The following is an 8,349-nucleotide window of genomic DNA, read 5'->3' on the forward strand; positions in this document are numbered from 1 at the left end:
ACCATTATGATCAATCACATTTTAGCCAAGCTATAGGAATTATTTTGAAAAAGAAGTCTAGCATGCAATTAGAAAGCCATGGAAAAAGAGCTAAAGGTTGTGCTAGATTAAGGAGCTTTGATTCGACGATGGACCATGTTGCTACTATTAGGATCATTAAATAATACATCCTCCCACCCCTTTGTACTTCCTCGAGGTGTGGAAGGTGTTACTTTTAATTAACCATCATTACACTCAACTCATCAAGGCCTTTCCAATGATATAAATTTCACCCCAATTTGACTCCTCGATTGAAATTTATGCCCTTTTAAAGTTTGACCAATTAACTCTTGCCACATTAGCAAGACACTACCACATGGCACCCTCGTGGCTCTGCCACATCACCCCAATCAGTGACAGGTCACCCAAAACACCTACGTGGCATCCACCCAGTCAAGATTGTGCATTCATGGCACTACCACCTCATCTAAATATGTGGGTCCCCTAGGGTCTAGCCCTTTCATGTCTTGCAATGATTTCCTTTGTATATTATTTTAGGGTTTATCTGGGCAGGCATGTAATTTACACTTTGGTATACCTCTCAAACCCTCATTTCTTTAGATGTCACCCTACTACAAATGAATCTCATCCCATGCAAGTAATCAACCAAGTGGACCCACTCCAAATATAAGTCTACATCGTACGGAATTTGGCTCCACTCCAATCTGACTCGCGTGAATAATTTTTTCAGGTCAAGCCCCACCCAGATACATTCATGGAGATGTAAATTTGGTTTGCCACATATCCAGCCCATAATTAATTTTCGTTATGTGCGACCTCCTGGATCGCCCAAATCCCAAATTCACTTACCAAACAACATAACATTTGGCTCTTCCTAAGCAAGGCCCTCACTGCATATTACCTCCTTCTCCTTCCTCTACAATATATTTGGATTATTTAAAATCCGGTCCATTCACAAAAATGCACAAGTGTAAACCAACTGGATGCCTAGATTCCTAGATAAATCCACTAGGCCTAAAGTGCATTCAAACCAAATGCATGGCACTACCAATGACTTATTTAGCCTTGAATATAAGTTTGATCCTCTGCAATACTCAAACTTAGAAATTCAAAGAACTTCCAAGGACTTTTCCAAGGTCCTCCTTGAAGCAGGGCATTTCTCAAAACACCCAATTCCACAGGAATGAAACCCTTATTCAAACACTAACATTCTAGATGTTATACACATCCATAATACAATCAATGAACCTATCAACATGCCTACTATCGAGCATTGAAACAAGCTAAGCAATAGCTAACACTACTTGATAAATTCAAATATAGTAGCATCATATAATACCACATAATGGATCTCGCACAACACTAGCAAGTCCATTGATATATCATACATTGCATCATTGTTAGTCCTTTACTAGAAAAAACAAGCAATAGTCTTAAACACTTAAAAATCCATGATATCCATAGCATACCAAACAATGGAATTCACACACCATAATAGTTTAGTTGAGCACATCAAGAACTCATGCATGACCATTTAAATAACTTTCCTACTCAAGAAAGTATCAACAACCACAGGGATCTGCAAGTCCCTCACAACCATGCGAACATTCACATAAACATCTCATTGTAGAAAAACATAAATAACTCATTCATCCATTAACAATGTTGATACTTACATTGTCAGAACACAATAATTTCATGCATAGTGCAACGCATATGTAAGCATATACACTTGATCTGATCTTGGGGGGAGGCCCCCAAGATCTAAAAGATTGAAATGGATCTTGGGGGGAGAGACCCCCAAGATCTGAAAATTTGAATTGCCGGAAGAAAAAGAGGAGAATTTCTAATAAACAAAACCACAAAGAAACTTTCTATTAAAACAGAGAATAATTATAAAAGCTACATTGTGGTGGACAATCTGTCCTTTTACAAAATGTGACTTGTTACTTATAGTCTTTTTCGGTTACAATACCAAGAGTAAATTTCATGGGTGAATGAATACCATGGGTGGATGTCACAATACCATGGGGAAATACCATGGGTGGATGTCACTTACAATACCATGGGTCGATAAATACCATGGGTCGATAAATACCATGGGTAAATTCCATGGGTGGATAAATAACATGGGTGAATGAATACCATGGGTTGATGTCATTTTCCATTTAGATCATTCCTCCCTCCTTAAGAAGTAATGGTCCCCATTGCGTGAAGTTTCATCCTGTGAACTCTTTGTTGGATATGAAGAGCCACTAAAGAGAAGGGTTTTATGTGGTTAACCCATAACCATGGTGAACGAAGATCCAATGATAGAGATACCCTGTAACGCTTGTGACCAACTGTGCTACTGACAGTGTGCGGCCTAGCAAATGGACTTCGATGAAGTGTGGGTTTGTCGATGACCCATAACCATGACAAACGAAGATCCGAGCATAGAGATACCCTGTAATGTGTGTGACCAACTGTGATACTAGCAGTGTGCGACCTAGCAAATGGACTTTGATGATAAGGATTTTGTGCAGTTGACCCATAATCATGATGTTGGTTGTTGATGAAGTAACAGGTGCCTACATAGCCTCGGGTGGGAGGGCACGTCTCCAAAGAACCCAAGCCGAATGTTGTTACACTGAAACTGATGAATGTGAAGCAGGTGCCTATTAAAGCGGGGTGGGAGGGCACGTCTCCAAAGGGAATCCGCTCTGAATGCTGCTCTAGAATTAAAATGGACATAACTCGGTCAATATAACTCATAATATTTATTATAACTTGTTTTTGGAAATAGAAGAACCATTTTGTATCTTCGCATGTATTGGAAATCCTTATCTGGAATCTCAGATTCGCGCTGCAACTGTTCTATCGTTAGATCAACGATATCTCCCACATCCGAACTCCAATTCAACCCTTTTTTTTAGAAATTGGGTGATTTTTCAAGAGGAGCTCATATATGAATTATTTTTCTGAAATTAGGCACAAAAACTTCAAAAAATGTTAGGAGAGTCGTAGTCCACAAATTGTCGTCAAAAACAAATTCTGCAACATAGCTGATTTTAAATCAGCGATATCTCCCTCATCCGGACTCCGATTCGACCGATTTTTTTTTTGGGTATTTTTTCGCAAAGAATCCAGATATGTTATTTGTTTTAGTCAATTTTACACCAAAAGTTTCAAATCAGATCTGCAAACTCTCCGCCCAAAAAAATGCTACAAAAAAATGAAAAAAGAAAAATTCTTCTCGCTTTGCCCAAGAAAGATCTTTGTGGAGGTCGTAGCACGTGCATGAAGATTGTTGAATATTTATGCAATATTTTGAAACTGAAATATGCATCAAACCCTCATTCTGATGGAGTCGTAACCTGGCTTTGAAACCACTGATCCGGATCTTGGGGGGGGGGGGGGGTGTGGGCCCAAGATCTAAAAGATTGAAATGGATCTTGGTGGGGGAGGCCCCCAAGATCTGAAATATTGAATTTCCATAAGAAAAAGAGGACAATGCCCAATAAACAAAACCACAAAGAAAATTTTTATTAAAACGGAGAATAACTATAAAGCTACATGGTGGTGGCAATCTATCCTTTTAAAAAATGCGAGTTGTTACTTATAGTCTTCTTCAGTTACAATACCATGGGTAAATTACATGGGTGAATGAATACCATGGGTAGATGCCACTTACAATACCATGGGTTGATGCCATTTTTCATTCGAATCAACACTTATTTATATAACTTGAATGGATGCTAATTGAGGGAGGAATTTCCACTCTCCACCCAACCATAGGCCAGCTACACTACAATCTTTCTTGTAGTTGACCACCCATGATCCAGATTCAAAGTCTGAGGAGTTAAGTGCTCAAGGGAATTCACACTAATACAAGTCAACCATATCACACAGGAATTCAAAGCACACAATGTTTCCACATGCTAACCAAGATTCTAAAGCACACAGTGTTTCTGCCATCTAAAAATTGTAGGTATCCAGAGCCCCAAATGTCTCTACCTGTTAAACACCATGGGAATCTAGAGCATATTGTGTCACCACATTATAGGCACCATGGGAAATCCATAACACGTAGTGTCTCCACTTGTTAAACACCACAGGATATCTAGAGCACTCAATATCTCCACCTACTCTCTTTTTTCTTCTCTTCGTTCTTGCTGTTGCACATAAATTGCACTCTCTTGCATTCTCTTATGTGAGTTATCTCATGTTTTTCTGTTTGTGCATCTGTGTGCATCATCTGTCTGTATGTTTGTGCATACATTCTACATACTCCCTTTCATTCATCTCCTTATTGTTGCCAACCCTCGTCGACCTCCTGTGTGGAAAACACCAACACACCCTTCCAGGACAAAGGTGGTATGGGTTTGTCCTTCTCTCAGGCAACCCATACTCAACCTCCCTACCTGTTGTGTAGACCCATTAAACTTAGTCAGGGAACTAGTAGCATAAAAAATGAAATAGCTTTGGTTTAATCACTTCCCAAGCAACTCCTCCTCCTCAAACCTTTGAATCTATATCCAGTCCTCCTGTCTAGTAATTAATTATATCTTCCACATTATTTACATGAGTTATAATTCATAGTGACATTTACAATTGGGGTAGCAAAAGGGTTGTTACACATTGCAAAGGAGTGTCGCAATAATAAAACCAATCTTCTATGTTGTGTCATTAACTTTGGAAAAAGATTTTGAGACAATACCCAAGAAAAACTTTTGGAATGGATTGGAAGAGATAAGATTTATTCTTGAGTTGAGGGTTATTGTAGCAAGGTTGCATGAAAATGTATTGCCATGTTTAGAACATCAAGGGCTGGTAGGTAGAAATTAATTGCAATATTGGAATCAAGCAAGGATATTCCTTGTCCCCTGCATTTTTAGCATATACATTGATAGGTTGGAAGATTTCTTGGAACAAGTAGGTTGTGTTGGGCCAACTCTTGCTAGTATAGTCATCATTCTTCTTTTTTACATCGATGATATTGTTCTAATGGCGAGGAGTCTATGTGATCTTGGTAAGAAACTAATACTCATGAAGGATTTCTACTCCATTATAAGTTTGACTATTAATACTAACAAAATGAAAGCTGTGATAATTAAATCCAAAAATATCACATATGATACTTTCATATATGACAACAACAACTTGGAGGGAGTGTCTTCATACGCATATCTTGGAATTGATATCCATCACAAGCTCAGCTAGAATTATACCATTGAGCAAACGATAAAAGGGGAGTGGAAAGCTTATTATGGGCTTGAAAACAATTATCAATCAACTAATCTTTGGATATGAGATAATAAAAAACTCCTCCTTGAGACTCCACTACTCTTGTTATTTTATATGGAAGTGAAGCTTGGGAATGCAATATCTCTAGAAAGTTATGGAGAAATATAGAGAAGATCCAAAAGAATTTTATAGCCTATAATCTCAATATTAAAGGAAATACACCCTATCTTACCCTCCTCACAAAAGCAAGTCTTTCCCCCTTTGATAATATGGCTAGGGCTAGTTACATAATCTATGAGAATAAGGTAAATAACATCGAAGACAAGAGGCTTCCTAAAATTGCTTCATACTCCAACCAAAACCATCTTTGATTCAAGCAGTAATGGCATAAGGATGTCTATCCTTGTCTAAACCATTGTGGAATAAAGGAAGTGTTAATTTAAGCTAACAATGGTATGTTTTATGCTTAACACACTTTACTTCAATGTTCCTTAGTAGCTGAATAATAATTTCCAATTTCCAATAGCAATCACAATAATCACATTGATAGTAAAAGTAGATAGAACATGAAACAAAATGCAAAAGCTAAGCCAAGACAAGAGGACACCAGATTTTGCGGATGCCAAGGAAAACCATAATGTGGGGAAAACCCTTTGATCAATTCTTCTTATTATTAAATCAAAAGTTCAACAAAGAGAGAGAGTACAAAAGTCAAATCGACTTGCCCAATACACAGTGAAAATAGCCATGTAAATTTTTGCAGTCAAACTTCGACGCTATCCAGAAAGTCAACACTGGTCAAAACAACAACAAATCATCCTCAAAGAAACTCGGTCTTCCCCAGTCAAACTCGGCCTGATCAGGAGGACAAATTCAGCCCAAAACAACTTAATCAAAGGAGAGAGAAAATTGTTGTAATTTTCTGTGGTCAAACAATAGTCAATTTGAAGTCAATACAAGTCAAACAACCCAGGATATCTCGATTTTTGTGCCTATATATGCGGCCTGGAAAAATCGAATCTTTGACCCAAAAAATGTATTCAAACTCAGTCAGTAAGTTCTCGGTCAACGCTGGTCAAACCTGTCCCAGAACTCTGAAATTTTGGTCTGCAATTTTGCCAAGAAAATCGTCTTCCTTGCCACACGTGTGAGAGAGAGAAGCTACCCAATGTTGTACAAACCAATTAGATGAAGAGAGAGAAGAATGTGTGAGTGATGAATGTGCCAAATGAGGTGTGAGGTCTCTTGTATTTATACAATTCGTTGTGGGTGAAGAGACACATCCATTGGGCTTCTTGAGCCTACATGATGATGAGGCCGACCTGAACAATTTGCACATGTGTGGGCATAAATTCAAAATCACACTTTTGCTTGTTCGAATGAGATGATCTTTATATCAATCTTGGACCTCTCGAAAAGAGGAATCCAATGCAATCGTCATCTCCATAAAATGAGTTGTCCCAAGATAAAATTACTTTTCAAAATCAAAATTTTGTATAAGTATGAAAACAATATCATAGAATATATAAGGTTTTTATGGGGAGAAAGGTGAATTAAATCGATAAAACATTGGATAAAAAGTAGATATTTAATTGAAAAATAAATTCACAATAATGAATATGAAATAGAGTAATCAAATTCTTAACCACATACCAGAAATTGTGCATAAATACTAATCTAAACATGCAAATTTCACATGGTAATGGAATTTGCATAATAACTACTCAAAGTTACAAATCTTTACTCAAAAATATGTGATTGGTAAAGTGCAAAGGTTGATTCATTATAGAAGTTAATGTAATTTCATGCCATTGAGCTAGAGTTAGAAATTAAAGATGAGAAATAGAATGAAAATAAAATAGGTTCGATATAAAGAAAAAAATAGGAACATTACATGTTACGAAAGAGGTTAGAAAAAAATTTCTCTTGGAATTATATATTGAAAATGAAGCGAGTGAATCAACAAGAATTATGCCTCGACCATAGAAAATAGACATTGGATTCTTGGCCAAGCCATTGGGGTTTCTTAAAGTTAAACCCCACATTCAATTTAAAGAGTGTGTTACTTTGAAGGATTAATAATGTCATCTTATAGACGTGTAGACATACATTACAATCTACAATCTTGTAAGTCTATAGGCTATAATGTTAGCCTACAAACCACACAACTTATCATGTTGTATAAATAATCACAAACATGTCAAAGCCTTTATGCAGATTATGAATACCCTCTATAAAAGTATATGACATATCTACCAATAACAAACTAGTAATTTATATATCATTTTATGAGTTTTGATGATTTATAGGTAACTAATATCAACATTGTATCTAATAAAAGGTCAAAATAGAAATATTAAAATTTAAAAAGATGTTAACCTTGTTAGTAATGACAATCTTCAATAATTTTAGGCTTTCTTTATTCACCTACATTTCAGTTATTGGCTTTCCTATTATAATATTTCAAAAAAATCTCACATAATAATTAAAATAACACTTGCCAAGAAAAACATGCAAGATTATACCATAAGTTTCCACATATCACTAAGTAGGATTCTATCGAATAGTGGAAAAATATAACCTATATGTGTGATTTTAGTGTTTTAGACCCTAAGTCTCGAGGCATGAACTGTTTGATTACAAGTTATTCCCTACTTAATATTTCCACAAAAATGTCATCCATGAAAAACTTCAATAATGATTATACAACATTATTGAGAAGATAGGTTGTTAGAATGATTTCATTTACCTTCAAAGAATTAACCAAACCAACATCTTAAAATTGTTATAAGAATTCTGCTTCCAACTACATCTACATTTGCAAGGAACGCCGACAAAGACATCTAGAACTTTCTATTTGACTCACTTTTCTCCATTAACTCAAAATCATAATCAAATAAAACATGTTCAGTTCTGTGTGCTCCAAGTTTTTCACTCAAACTAATTAGTGTGCAAACATTGTTCACAAACACTAAGCTATCTACTACAAGATGGATTCACGATTCTTCCATTTCAAAATAGACTATGTATCTATGGAGAATTCAATTTCAAAATTTCTAATGCAAGAAAAGGTAAAATTGAATACATTATTTTATGAGGAAAACTACATAGAATACATGTAGA

Source organism: Pinus tabuliformis, chromosome 5_1, assembly GCF_031772625.1.
Source record: "Pinus tabuliformis cultivar Carrire ecotype Pingquan chromosome 5_1, CPIR1, whole genome shotgun sequence".
Taxonomy (NCBI): Eukaryota; Viridiplantae; Streptophyta; class Pinopsida; order Pinales; family Pinaceae; genus Pinus; species Pinus tabuliformis.